This window comes from Mercenaria mercenaria, chromosome 1, assembly GCF_021730395.1.
Source record: "Mercenaria mercenaria strain notata chromosome 1, MADL_Memer_1, whole genome shotgun sequence".
Lineage (NCBI taxonomy): Eukaryota > Metazoa > Mollusca > Bivalvia > Venerida > Veneridae > Mercenaria > Mercenaria mercenaria.
Genome location: NC_069361.1, coordinates 86,343,445 through 86,358,993, shown reverse-complemented (window position 1 = coordinate 86,358,993; position 15,549 = coordinate 86,343,445). Strand labels below are relative to the sequence as shown.

The 15,549-nt window shown below is 37.1% G+C and overlaps 1 protein-coding gene across 1 annotated transcript in view; it reads right to left on the bottom strand.

Moving 5' to 3' along the window:
* The window catches only part of LOC123531597 (apoptosis regulatory protein Siva-like), a 71,230-nt gene that overhangs the window by 8,595 nt on the left and 47,086 nt on the right, over positions 1–15,549 (bottom strand). The window lies entirely within an intron of this gene.

Genomic DNA, 15,549 nt, shown 5'->3' with positions numbered 1-15,549 from the left:
CTGACCTATATATCATCAAGATAAACATTCAGACCAACTTTCTTACAGATCCCATAAAAAATATGACCTCTAGAGAGGTCACAAGGTTTTTTCATTATTTGACCTACTGACCTACTTTTTGACGACACGTGACCCACTTTCGAACTTGACCTAGATATCATCAAGATGAACATTCTGACCAATTTTGATGAAGATCCATTCATAAGTATGGCCTCTAGAGAGGTCACAAGGTTTTTTTTATTATTTGACCTACTGACCTACTTTTTTAAGGCACATGACCCAGTTTTGAACTGGACCTAGATATCATCAAGGTGAACATTCAGATCAATTTTCATGAAGATCCATTCACAAGTATGGCCTCTAGAGAGGTCACAAGGTTTTTCTATTTTTAGACCTACTGACCTAGTTTTTGACCACAGTTGACCCAGTTTTGAACGTGTCCTATATTCATCAAGATGAACATTTAGACCAATTTTCATACAGATCCCATGAAAAATATGGCCTTTAGAGAGGTCACAAGGTTTTTCTATTATTTGACATACTGACCTAGTTTTGAAGGCACGTGACCCACTTTCGAATTTGACCTAGATATCATCAAGATGAACATTCAGACCAACTTTCATACAGATCCCATGAAAAATATGGCCTCTAGAGAGGTCACAAGGTTTTTCTATTATTTGACCTACTGACCTAGTTTTTGAAGGCACCTGACCCACTTTCGAATTTGACCTAGATATCATCAAGATGAACATTCAGACCAACTTTCATACAGATCCCATGAAAAATATGGCCTCTAGAGAGGTCACAAGGTTTTTCTATTATTTGACCTACTGACCTAGTTTTTGACGGCACGTGACTCAGTTTCGAACCTGACCTAGATACCACCAAGGTGAACATTCTGACCAATTTTCATGAAGATTTTTTGAAATATATGACCTCTAGAGAGGTCACAAGGTTTTTCTATTTCTAGACCTACTGACCTAGTTTTTGACCGCACGTGACCCAGTTTCGAACTTGACCTAGATATCATCAAGGTGAACATTCTGACCAACTTTCATAAAAATCCCATGAAAAATGTGACCTCTAGAGTGGTCACAAGCAAAAGTTTACCCACGCACGCACGGACGGACGACGGATGCTGCGCGATCACAAAAGCTCACCTTGTCACTTTGTGACAGGTGAGCTAAAAAAGGGGCATAATTCTGTCAAAATTCAAATCAGAGTTATGGGGATTGTTTCTCCTGGTGTAGACTTTGATAGTAAATATCTATTTTAAGTTTTAAGTCAATAGTAACAGAGATATTTGACTTTATCAAAAACTTTAACCAACGCCGACACCGACGCCGGGGCGAGTGCAATAGCTCTACATTTTCTTCGAAAAGTCGAGCTAAAAATGCAACACCAACATTTTAGACAGTCTGAGTTTTTAATCATGTTTTCTACAATAAAAATTCACAAAAAGTTCTGTATTTGTAGCATTTCAATATCAGCATAACCAACCCATATGACTTTTGGACATAATACACACAGGGAAAATCCCTTGATTCTTGTGACTTATTTGTTTGTAATTTCCTTGTTACTTGATTGATTTTAATAAAATAACAAGAGGACCATGATGGTCCTGAATCGCTCACCTATCTCCACATGACCCAGTGTTCAACTGAGTATGACATCGTTATTTCTATTATTTGACATAGTGACCTAGTTTTTGAGCACATGTGACCTAGATATCATCAAGATAAAAAATTCTGACCAATTTTCATGAAGATCCATTGAAAAACATGGCCTCTAGAGAGGTCACAAGGTTTTTCTATTATTTGACCTAATGACCTAGTTTTTGAAGGCATGTGACCCACTTTTAAACTTGACCTAGATATCATCAAGGTAAACATTCTCACCAATTTTCATGAAGATCTCGTGAAAAATATGGCCTCTAGAGAGGTTACAAGGTTTTTCTATTTTTCGACCTACTGACCTAGTTTTTGACCGCACATGACCCAGTTACGAACCTGACCTAGATATCATCAAGCTGAACATTCTCACCAATTTTCATGAAGATCCATTGAGAAATATGGCCTCTAGAGAGGTCACAAGGTTTTTTCTATTTTTAGACCTACTGACCTAGTTTTTGACCCCACGTGACCCAGTTTTGAATCTGACTTAGATATCATCAAGATGAACATTCTGACCAATATTCATGAAGATCTCATGAAAAATATGGCCTCTAGAGAGGTCACAAGGTTTTTCTATTTTTAGATCTACTGACCTAGTTTTTAACCCCACGTGACCCAGTTTCGAACTTGACCTAGATATCTTCAAGGTAAACATTCTGACCAATTTTAATGAAGATCCATTGAAAAATATCGCCTCTAGAGAGGTCACAAGGTTTTCCTATTTTTAGATCTACTGACCTAGTTTTTGACCGCACATGACCCAGTTTCGAACTTGACCTAGATATCATCAAGGTGAACATTCTGACCAATTTTCATGAAGATCCATTGAGAAATATGGCCACTAGAGAGGTCACAAGGTTTTTCTATTTTTAGATCTACTGACCTAGTTTTTGACCCCACATGACCCAGTTTCTAACTTGACCTAGATATCATCAAGGTGAACATTCTGACCAATATTCATGAAGATCTCATGAAAAATATGGCCTCTAGAGAGGTCACAAGGTTTTACTATTTTTTGATCTACTGACCTAGTTTTTAACCCCACTTGACCCAGTTTCGAACTTGACCTAGATATCATCAAGATGAACATTCTGACCAATTTTCATGAAGATGCACTGAGAAATATGGCCTCTAGAGAGGTCACAAGGTTTTTCTATTTTTTGACCTAATGACCTAGTTTTTGACCCTACGTGACCCAGTTTCGAACTTGACCTAGATATCATCAAGATAAACATTCTGACCTATATTCATGATGATCTCATGAAAAATATGGCCTCTAGAGAGGTCACAAGGTTTTTCTATTTTTAGACCTACTGACCTAGTTTTTGACCCCATGTGACCCAGTTTCAAACTTGACCTAGATATCATCAAGGTGAACATTCTGACCAATTTTCATGAAGATCTTGTGAAATATATGGCCTCTAGAGAGGTCACAATGTTTTTCTATTTTTAGACCTACTGACCTAGTTTTTGATGGCACGTGACCCAGTTTCGAACTTGACCTAGATATCATCAAGATGAACATTCTGACCAACTTTCATAAAGATCCCATGAAAAATGTGACCTCTAGAGTGGTCACAAGCAAAAGTTTACGGACGCACGGACGCACTGACGCACGGACGGACGACGGACACCGCGCGATCACAAAAGCTCACCTTGTCACTTTGTGACAGGTGAGCTAAAAATCCTTGAGGACAGGAAAATGATAACCCTACCTTCTCTTTATTTTAGAAATTTGCTATCTGTTCTACCTTACATAATCATTTTACCAGATTTTTTCAGAAAGTGTTAAAGTTTGTAATATATATTAGCAAAGAGGCTTGCTACTATTCCAATAGAATTTCCGAAGAAGATATTAAACCAGGCAAGATTTTGAATATTTCATGTTTCTCTATGTGAAATATGGAAATGAAAAAAAATACCTATTAAGTCTGTCTCATAATGGGAAGAATCATTACTTATGCAAGTATTTGAAGTAAATTTTCCACAGAAAGCAAATTATACAAAGCTGTTTTAACTTGAGTTACATCAGTTTTCCATATAAACGTAGACTGTCAATTCACAAGAATTTTAGATCCAAAACTTACAAATTTTCATCAAATGCATTTTTACACAAGAAATTATAAATTCTGTTTGAACTACACATCAAAAATTTATATGCACAGAAATATGAAATCTGAACTACACATCAAAAATTTATATGCACAGAAATATGAAACATATTGTGAAATTATTGAATAAAGTGAAATTATCATTAACATGTCCTGAATTATTTAAAATTTTCCCGTTCGTTCAACCTCAATAAATCACTAAACTAGAAAATGCTTTTGTAAACTAGAGCTATCACTAAAGGTGATGAATGTACCCCCCGCATGCACTGACACAGTACATTGCAATTTGACGCACACAAGATTGCATAATTATGTGGACTGTATGTATACAGACTGTATGTATACAGTATAGTAACAAAAAACAAAGTCCCATAACTATGCAGAATATTTATCTAAAAGAATGTAACATGCATCATGCACAACTAGGGTTGGTACTGATCACTTGTGTGAAGTTTCATTAAATTGTGTGTAAGGGTTTGGTAGATTAGGCATGCACAAGATTGCATATGCAGACTGCATGTACATAGTATGTTAACAAGAAACAAAGTCCCATAACTCTGCAACTTTTGTTGCTGAAAGAACCTAACATGCCCCATACACAACTACTGTTGTTACTGATCACTTGTGTGAAGTTTCATTAAATTGTGTCAAGGGGATGAGGAGAGATGGTGCGCACAAGAATGTGTCTATGTATATAGTATAGTAACAAAAAAAACAAAGTCCCATAACTCTGCAAATTTTTTTTCTGAAAGAACCTAACATGCATCATGCACAACTACTGTTGTTACTGATCACTTGTGTGAAGTTTCATTAAATTGTGTCAAGGGGATGAGGAGAGATGGTGCACACAAGATTGTGTCTATGTATATAGTATAGTAACAAAAAAACAAAGTCCCATAACTCTGCAAATTTTTTTTCTAAAAGAACCTTACATGCCCCATGCACAACTACTGTTGGTACTGATCACTTGTGTGATGTTTCATTAAATTGTGTCAAGGGGATGAGGAGAGATGGTGCGCACAAGATTGTGTCGTGTCTATGTATATAGTATAGTAACAAAAAAACAAAGTCCCATCACTCTGCAATTTTTTTTTCTAAAAGAACCTAACATGCTCCATGCACAACTACTGTTGGTACTATTCACTTGTGTGATGTTTCATTAAATTGTGTCAAGGGGATGAGGAGAGATGGTGCGCACAAGATTGTGTCTATGTATATAGTATAGCAACAAAAAAACAAAGTCCCATAACTCTGCAATTTTTTTTTCTAAAAGAACCTAACATGCCCCATGCACAACTACTGTTGGTACTGATCACTTGTGTGAAGTTTCATTAAATTCTGTCAAGGGGATAAGGAGAGATGGTGCGCACAAGATTGCGTCTACGGAGACAGACGGACAGACAGACAACCTGAAACCAGTATACCCCCCCTTACAACTTTGTTGTCGGGGGGTACAAAAAGCGCATGTCTCCCCCAATGCAAAGTGCTATAGGCAAGAAGTCAATAGGGGTCAGGAGCGAAAGTCAAAGAGACACTGATGGTTGTCTGCAATAAGGATCATCTACTTGGTATGTCCAGTCATCCTGCTAAATTTCAACACTCGTGGCCTAGTGGTTCTCAAGTCACTGTTCAGGCTCCTGTGACCTTGGCCTTTGATCAAGTGACCTCAAAATAAATAGGGGTCATCTACTCTGCATGTCCAATCATCCTATTAAGTTTCAACATTGTAGGTCAAGTGGTTCTCAAGTTATTTCTAAAAAAAGATTTTACATGAACAGGCCACTGTGACCTTGACCTTTAATAGACTGACCCCAAAAGCAATAGGGGTCATCTACTCTGCATGTTAATCATCCTATGAAGTTTCAACATTCTGGGTCAAGTGGTTCTCAAGTTATTGATCGGAACTGGTTATCTATGTTCAGGCCCCTGTGACCTTGACCTTAAATGGAGTGAACCCCAAAAACAATAAGGGTCATTTACTCTGCATGAACAATCATCCTATGAAGTTTCAACATTCTGGGTCGAGAGGTTCTCAAGTTATTGACTGGAAATGGTTTTCCATGTTCAGGCCCCTGTGGCCTTGACCTATAACAGAGTGACCCTAAAATCGTTAGGGTTCATCTACTCTGCATGATCAATCATCCTACGAAGTTTCATCATTCTGGGTCAAGTGGTTCTCAAGTTACTGACCGGAAATGGTTTTCAATGTCCGGGTCCCTGTGACCTTGACCTTTCACAGAGTGACCCAAACATCGTTAGGGGTCATCTCTTTATGACCAATCATCCTATTAAGTTTCAACATTCTGGGTCAAGTGGTTCTCAAGTTACTGACCGGAAATGGTTTTCAATGTTCAGGCCCCTGTGACCTTGACCTTTAATGGAGTGACCCCAAAATCGATAGGGGTCATCTACTTTGCATGTAAAATCATCCTATGAAGTTTCAACATTCTGGGTCAAGTGGTTCTCTAGTTATTGATCAGAAATGGTTTTCAATGTTCAGGCCCCTGTGACCTTGACCTTTGATGAAGTGATTCCATAATCAATAAGGGTCATCTACTCTTTATGAACAATCATCCTATCAAGTTTCAACATTCTGGGTCAGGTGGTTCTTTAGTTATTGATTGGAAATGGTTTTCAATGTTCAGGCCCCTGTGACCTTGACCTTTGACGGAATGACCCCAAAATCAATAGGGGTCATCTAATCTTCATGACCAATCATCCTATGAAGTTTCAACATTCTGGGTCAAGATGTTCTCTAGTTATTGATCGGAAATTGTTTTCAATGTCCGGGCCCCTGTGACCTTGACCTTTCATAGAGTGACCCCAAAATCGTTAGGGGTCATCTACTCTTCATGATCAATCATCCTATTAAGTTTCAACATTCTGGGTCAAGTGGTTCTCAAGTTACTGACCGGAAATGGTTTTCAATGTTCAGGCCCCTGTGACCTTGACCTTTGACAGAGTGACCCCAAAATCAATAGGGGTCATCTACTCTTCATGATCAATCATCCTATTAAGTTTCAACATTCTGGGTCAAGTGGTTCTCAAGTTACTGACCGGAAATGGTTTTCAATGTTCAGGCCCCTGTGACCTGACCTTTGACGGATTGACCCCAAAATCAATAGGGGTCATCTACTCTTCATGACCAATCATCCTATGAAGTTTCAACATTCTGGGTCAAGTGGTTCTCTAGTTATTGATCGGAAATGGTTTTCAATGTTCAGGCCCCTGTGACCTTGACCTTTGATGGAGTGACCCCAAAAACAATAGGGGTCATCTACTCCAGCAGCCCTACAACCTTATGAAGTTTGAAGGTTCTAGGTCAAATGGTTCTCCAGTTATTGCTCGGAAATGAAGTGTGACGTATGGACGGGGCAAAAACAATATGTCTCCTGGGGGAGACATAAATATAAGAAAGGTACTTACTTTATTTCTGAAGCGAGGGCGTGAAGTTCAATGTTCTGATCCCTCAGCTTCTGCAGCTCTTCCATCGCACGTTGGAGCTGGCGCTCTGCATTGAAGTTTGAGTCACTGGCATTGGGGAATACTGTATTGCTCATGTATATAATGACTAACAGCCATAACACTAGCAGCCCAGTCACATACTGCCAGTACTTCATAGCTGTTCACTAGGTTCTGCTAGACATTCCCACTGCAAAACCTGAAAATTATACAGTAATTTTACTTTGAAAAAAAAAAAAAAATAAAATAAACAAAACAAAATGATACTTGTCAAAATGAATATGTCATCTCAGAACTGTTGAAATCCAGAAAATCATGATTTTAATTTCTTTAGTGTTGCGGCACACAAGTCCCACAATTTTTCCCAAAAAATTACACACTTCTTTCGAAAGAGATATTACATAACACATACTTCCAAGAAGTTAATTAATATTTAACCACTTAACTGTAAAAGGACAAGCTGTGATATAACAACTATGCTGAGATTGTTCGCTAATGAAATCAATAATTAAAAGTTACAAAACAGTCTCTTGTAGCATGATCTATCTTCAATGACTAATAAATCGACAGACAGATGGATGACTAGACAACAGATGGACAAATAAAATGATTTGCATATTCTCCATATTACTGTCCAAGGTCCCAGAAAAAAATCCCTTTGCTTTTGAAGTGATGGGAGAATCCACCATACATGACTGACAGATGGACAGACATATGGACAGAGAATATGACAACATGCATGTTCTCCATAGTGTCTTCTACTGAAGTACCAAGCTTCATGAAAATATCATAGTTATAGTCAAATGCTTTTAGTCATATTTTTTTTATTGTTTGTTGCCATAACAACCACAATTTGTTGCCATAACAACCACAATTTGAGGCAAGGTCTCAAGTTCAATTCCCATGCAAGGTGTATGTTCTCCGTAATAATATGATAAAAGACGTTGTGTCTGATATCATTCGTCCTCCACTTCTGATTCATTTGGTGAAGTTGGAAATTACTTGCAAAGGACAGGTTTGTACTGGTTCAGCATCTAGGAACATTGGTAAAGTTAACTGCCAGCCATTAAATAACTGAAATACTGTTTAAAAAACGGCATTAAACAAAAAAAAAAACCAAAAAAACTTAAAGGCCTGAAAACAACACAAATACCCGAAAAGTCGGGTCCCTGTGACCTTCATTTTTGAGCCACTGACCCCAAAACCAATAGAGATCTTCCTATTATAGCAGTACTCAATCAAAACATGAAGTTTGAAAGCCATAGCTATTATATTTTGTGACTTAAAAGAGTTTGGAAACCATTTTTAGTTTCCACGTCACTGTTACCTTAACCTTTGACCCCAAAAACAAAAGGAGTCCTCTTAAAGAGGTGTTTAGTCATATGAATACTCGAAAGCTGTTGCAATTATACTTTCTGACTTAGAGTCCAGAAAGGAACATGTTGACAAATGGATAGCCAGACAGACGGACAAACAATAACCATTCCATAATAGGTTCAGTTTTTCAAAACAGGCATATAAAAATACCAAAGAATGTCAGCTTCAAATCAAAGATTCCAATGTTATTCCATTCTCTCCTCATTAATGCCAGTACAAATTTCTCATTACCTGAAGTCTGAGATAATCATACAGTTTCCTAGTAAATTACAGTTTCCTTCTAAGAATAACTTACAGTTTATCATTAGATAGGAAACACAGTGTCGATTGGTACAACTTTAGTTTCAAGAATTGTTCATGTTTCCAGCAACTTTATATGCCTCCATATTTCTCGGACACAGCTGGTTCAGCTGAGCTGAAACAAGTAAATCAACTTTCTGATCTCCAAACATTTGTATAAGTTCATCCAGATGCTTTAAAACCATGTAGATCAACTATCATCAAAGTTAAAGAAATGGTCTTAGATGTTGTTTGAAGATTATTTTTCTATTTTTAGCTCTGGCCGACCCTTTTGCAACGAAGTGGAACCTTTTGAAAAACTTTGGTAGGGGACCACCCAAGGAATATCCGGGCAAAATTTCATTCAGTGGTTTTGAAGAAGGTGTTGTTTAAAGAAACTGTTGATGACTGACACAGATGGCCAGATGCACGCACGGCAGACACAGCGATATCACAGTAGCTCACCTTGAGCACTTTGCGCTTGGGTAAGCTAAAAATTAAGTTGAAAAAGGGACATAATTTTGTGAAAATGCAAAGCAGTGTTATGGAACCTGTGCAGGGCAAATCAGATCATCACAGTAAACAAGAGTGTGAAGTTACGATCCATTCCCATTAGCGGGTACTGAAATACCAGCTTATAATACAACCAAACTAGATGTAGATGCCATTATGATAGCTTTACCTTTTCTTCAAACATTCTAGCTATAAAGGGGCATAATTTTGACAAAATAGAAGCTAAAGTTATGACACTTGTCCCATGAGGTCAACTCATGATGCTGGAAACATGTGTGAAGTTTGAAGCATTTAGCAAAACAGTTTTTTGAGAAACATGCTTACCTGCAAAAATTTAACCTGAAGTTTAAGGATTCCAGACTGTCACAAAATACGCCCGTCATCGAACTTGGCCTAATTCAAGGGGCATAATCCAAGTCAGTGCCTGGGGCGATTTGAGTGGTTATCATACTTGGCTGAGATATTATGCCCACAAACATTGTCAGCAAGCTTGGTGAAGATCGGATGAAAATTGTTTGACTTAGAGAGCGGACAAGACTAAATTCGCAGTTTTTCGAGTAATTCAAGGGCCATAATCCAAGAATGCCTGGGGCAATTTGGCTTATTATCATACTTGGCCTAGGTATTATGCCCACAAACATTGTCAGCAAGTTTGGTGAATATCGGATGAAAATTGTTCGCCTTAAGAGCGGACAAGGCTAAATTCGCAGTTTTTTGAGTAATTCAAGGGCCATAATCCAAGAATGTCGGGGGCGATTTGGCTGGTTATCTTAACTGGCCGAGATATTATGCCAACAAACATTGTCAGCAAGTTTGGGGAAGATCGGATGAAAACTGTTCGACTTAGAGAGCGGACATACTTTGGAGGCCGACCGCCCGCCCACCGCCGCCGCTACCACAGACAGGATTCCTTCAGAGACGGGCGTATAAAAAGGGGCATAATCTTGACAAAATAAAAGCTAAAGTTATTGAACTTATCCTCTGAGGTCATCCCATGATGCCAAATATATGTGTGTAGTTTAAAGCATTAGACCCTTACTTTTATAGAAACAACAATAGCTGTACTACTTTTAAACAGTCAAACTAGAAAATGATATTTCAATTTTATTTGATAGGTTTAACAAAGTCTTTGTATTTCTCAAAGACCTCTGAACATTTAATTACATCTTCTATTTTTGCAGAACTTTGAATTCCCACTGGCATGGAAACAAAAGCATAATAATTGTATTACAACAGTGACTCCTTGCCTGATGAGCTGAATTAAATATAGGAAACCGCTCTCCTGAATTTCATTAAAATTTCAATTACTAGAGCAGAAGTTAACAGTGTGGGGAATCACGTGACCCAAAATGGTACGGAACATGGAAATTAACATGGCAGATTTTTGATTTTTTTACCAATTTTCAAAGGTTAGTAGAAACTACAGCATCTATTCCACTCGTATTATAGCGCAGTCTATGCACATTTTAATGCTCTTTCCAGAGATGTATGTGTCTTGTCTACGTTCCCTCTAGTTTCTGAGTTACCTTCGAGGTTTTGACCGAAACGGGGATTATTTTCTGTAAAAAGGCAATGGTACGGTACACGTAATCACTCTTTGCATACAAAATCTATGTAATTTGCAGCTTTTCATACTTGTTTCAATCTGTAACTGTTAGGTCTTTATCATAGTAACCATGCATAGTGTTTGTTTTTTGATTTTTCGCGAATTCTTGCAACAAATGAACAAACTATTGAAATGGTCACGATACGTGCTATGATACGCAACACGTACAAATGGTTGGCAGTCTGATACGCAATACGTGCATGTGTTTTTCAGTTTTTTAAATTGTTCGGAAGCGCTGCAATCATTTTTTATGTTTAAAGAGGTCAGCTCGCTATTTTTTCATGTTTCAAAATTACATAAAATATTAATTTTATTTCAGAATGGCACAGTTGTTTAGTTTTCTAATCTTGTATACTTTTTCTTCTACAGAAGTGGCAAACCTAAGAAGAAGCCGAGTCTGATTCTTGGGAAAAAGAAGTGGATAAACAAACAAAACAAGAATATAAATATTAAAGTTTCCAAATGCTGCAATCCGCCAAGAAATCACCAGCGAGAAAACAAACAAAAAGGCTGCTTACAATCTGACTAAAGTACTTGATCTTCTAAACGAAGATCTGAGAACGGCCTATTCACATTCGTCTTCTGTATATTTTGGATTTCCATTATTGCTATTTTTATGTTATCCAATCAGACGACTTGTTCGATTGTCAAAGGATAAGAAAAATATGCGGTTATTCCAGGACTCGAACCCGGGACCCCTCACTTACAAAGCAAGTGGCCTACCGACTGAGCTAACCAGCTATCTGATACATTATGACATAAGAATTGTAAATATCAAAAGTCAAAACTACATGTAGATTTGCAAGATGTTGTAAGCTAGGCTCTGATTGGCTAGCGAAAGAGCCGTCAGAACGAGGCAATGAATAGGTCGTTTTCAGATCCTATGCGTAGCGTAATAGGATATGTACTTTAGTCAGATTGGGCTGCTTATGCCATCTAAATCCCCTATGTACAACATATCTCCAGCAAGTAAAAGAATAAAGTCATGCAGGTCACCTGTCATTTAAAAAAAACAAACTTACAATAATCTCCTTTTAAAGTTCAAGTCTTCAAGATCACTTTTTGGACCTGTACATAGTGATATTAAAGACGATGTAAAACAATTACAGTGTGAAGAACTGCATAATACAGACAATGTTGGCCCCGTTGATGTGAATGATGAAAGCAGCACTAAAGCATTTAATAAAAACTTATAGTCAGAAGTTTTGTCAGTATTATCAAAGGAATGGACTTGTGAAGTAATGATAAAATTTCTAAAATTGGTTAAAGGTGCAAAATAAAGACAAATGAATAGACATAAATCTTAAAAAAAACTACACATTTTGTAATATAGTACTAAACATTATGATAGCCGTGCAATATTCCCTTGAAATCAACACAAGAACAGAGAAACAAATGATTGTTTCTGTATTTTCTTAGACTGACATGGGGGGTCATTTTGTCCTACTTTCATGTTTATCGTTTTTCCGTAATCGGTCGGAAATCTTCGGGATCACGTGATTTTAAAATTGTTTCAAACGAATATCCGTTTAAAGACGCGCGACAAAATAACTGTATTTCCATGATGGTAAATATACACGACTTGCACGAAAAATATGAAATGTACAAAATTTATGTTTAAAACTGACAGTGATAGACAATGTGTTTAATGTCTAAAATCTTATTAAATAAATGTAGCCATATGTACATAAATCAGTGTATTTAGGTAAATTTCAATCACATTTTGTTTCGGCCATGTAAGACAGTTATTCATTTATATTCTTAAAACTATACTGAAAAGAGATTAACTGAAAACGTTTGCAGACTAAGTTGTAAAAACACTTTTATTCGGGACGGGCCTATATGTCCTGCAAAATTGTAGTATAGCTGTTTATTACCTGTATTATAAGAATGATTTTCATGAAGGTTTTGTGAGTTACAAAATTGTTGAATTCCATGTGCTAAGTTTGTAAAAATCACGTTATCGTTTGGGCATATAATATATTTTGCATCTATTTATATAATTATAGCCTCGTTTCGGAGGATTCTTCCGAAAAAATCCGAAGATGCTCGACGGGTTCGTAAGCAGTCGGAAAACATACCTTCGGTTTGACATAGACAACATTTTTTGTTTATTTTTAGTTATTCTTGAACATATTCATGACTATTTGGTCAGATCTGATGCAGTGAGCCATAGATTCAGTAAATAGGAAGTCTCAGCTACAAACGCTGGTTTTCATATAATACTCGTTCGGGTTTTAGTAATGGACCTTTAAAGAAACTGAACAATATAGGAATTTCTTTTGTAGATGGAGGTTGTTCATTTGTTTGGGTGCAGAAATACAACACAAGTAAGATACTGGGATAAAACGAAGATGTTTTTGAAACTTGGCTGGAGAATGTTTGGAGGACAGTTTATTCATTTTATGAACGGATGCAAAAATAGGGAAGATATCGTATTTGGAATGTTAGATCCAGGGCTGGTGTCACTCCAAACGTCTTTGATAAACTTCGCCATACCAGATTTGCTAGTGTTCATAACATTTAGTAACACATAACAACATAACAAGTTTTACAAAGCTGTCTTTTTTCATAGAAATTAAGTCATATCATACTTAAATCATCTAAAGAGTTTGAACTAATTACTGAAAAATGTTACCATATATTTTTCTGTAGCATTTTAGTCAGTAGTTTCTTCATGGAAACATTTAACAGAAAACGTTTCTTATATTTTGCAGTATCATTGAAAATTTTGTATATGGGGTGACAGGAAAACTTATCCCCACTGGCCAGGCCCACATATCTGCTACACCCCTGTACAGTATTTTTTAACATTATGGTACATCCCGAGACACAAAACAATCATACAAAATATATAGTCGTTATCGGATTACGATTTAAAAGTTCACCAACCTCAACGTATATTTAAGCCAATGTGTGCGAACTGGGTGAACTTTTATATTTTGTACTGGGGATGTACAATAGTGAATAAGGGCCTAGCTAATATGGGGCCTGGCCAAGTGGGTAAGTTTTCCAAAACCCATATGTCTGAGGGATATTTTTGGAGCGAATAAATTGTCTTTGTATATCAGTAATTCAATACTTGTAATTGTTTCATAATACTCTACCTGCGATTTTATGTATTTTTTGTTACTATGTTTATTGTAAAATGTTCTATTGGCATTTCAAATGTTTATTTTTTATGTGACGGTATCTCCATTTTGACATTGTTTCTACTCTCAATTTAGGTACTTGCAATTTGCTAAACTATTATTTATCTGTGATTAAAGTGTGATTTCTGGATCACTGATTCCAACTCTTAGATTTGAAGATTGAATACAGCTAAAGCCGGTACTAGTGGGCGTGGGCAGTGTTGCATTTTCCATTACTGCTTAAATGAACAGACTCAATCAAACCGAGTCTGCAATTTTCACTGTTTGCCTTGTTCTCAGTGCTTCGGAGGGATCTACTTTCCAGATTTTATTAACCATGATAAAATATTTATGTACAAAAGATGAACAATCAATAAATAATTATGATAATTTCAACTGATTTTGTTTTTGTCGGCTACATTGTCCATTGAAACAGTATTCCAGATACTTACAGGTGGATAGAGGCCTTGGAAGAACCAGCACAAGATCTAGTGGGATCCTAAACCCTCTATCATTTCAATTTCACAGTGATTAGAAGCTCGAGTAATAGTTTGGTTTCTTTTTTATTGCAATTAAACAAATAAGTGAAAAAAACTATGTCACAAAAACATATGCAAAAAATCTATATCATTTTTATTGAAAAAAAAAAATACTATCAAAGCCATTAGTTAGGCTCATTTGCATTATCTATGCAAAAATTATGCAGCAAGTTTCCAAGAATAAATTAAAACAAAATGAACAAGCAAATTCGATGAATTGGAATCCCCCGCCGAAAGGGTCAGAGTTGAGGAACGGCAAAAAAATATATCCAGCAAACAGTTATGAATGTTACCAAGAAGTCAAAATTAAATTAAAAGAAAATGAATGGTTTGTTTGGGGGGGGGGGGGGGGGGGGGGGGGGGGGGTGAGGATACAACAGTTTACATGTTGATTATAAATATTGATAGAAAACGAAAAAATGAAAAAAAAAAAAAAAAAAATGGGTGTGTGTGTGTGCGTGTGTGCGTGTGTGTGTGTGTGTGTGAGGGGGAGGGGGGTGACCAAGGTAAGGCGGTGACTAGGTGTAGGTACACATAAGACTTTAAAGCTCCGTTTGAAATCCATGCATTGAAGCAAAGATCTTTAGCTCAACTATTCAAAGAGTAGGTAGAACTATTGGACTCACCCTTGTGTCGGCTTAGGCTTCTGCGTCTGCGTCGGTGTCCGTGTCCAGATTTGGTTAAGTTTTTAGCTCACCTGTCACAAAGTGACAAGGTGAGCTTTTGTGATCGCGCGGTGTCCGTCGTCCGTCCGTGCGTGCGTGCGTGCGTCAGTCCGTAAACTTTTCCTTGTGACCACTCTAGAGGTCACATTTTTCATGGGATCTTTATGAAAGTTGGTCAGAATGTTCAACTTGA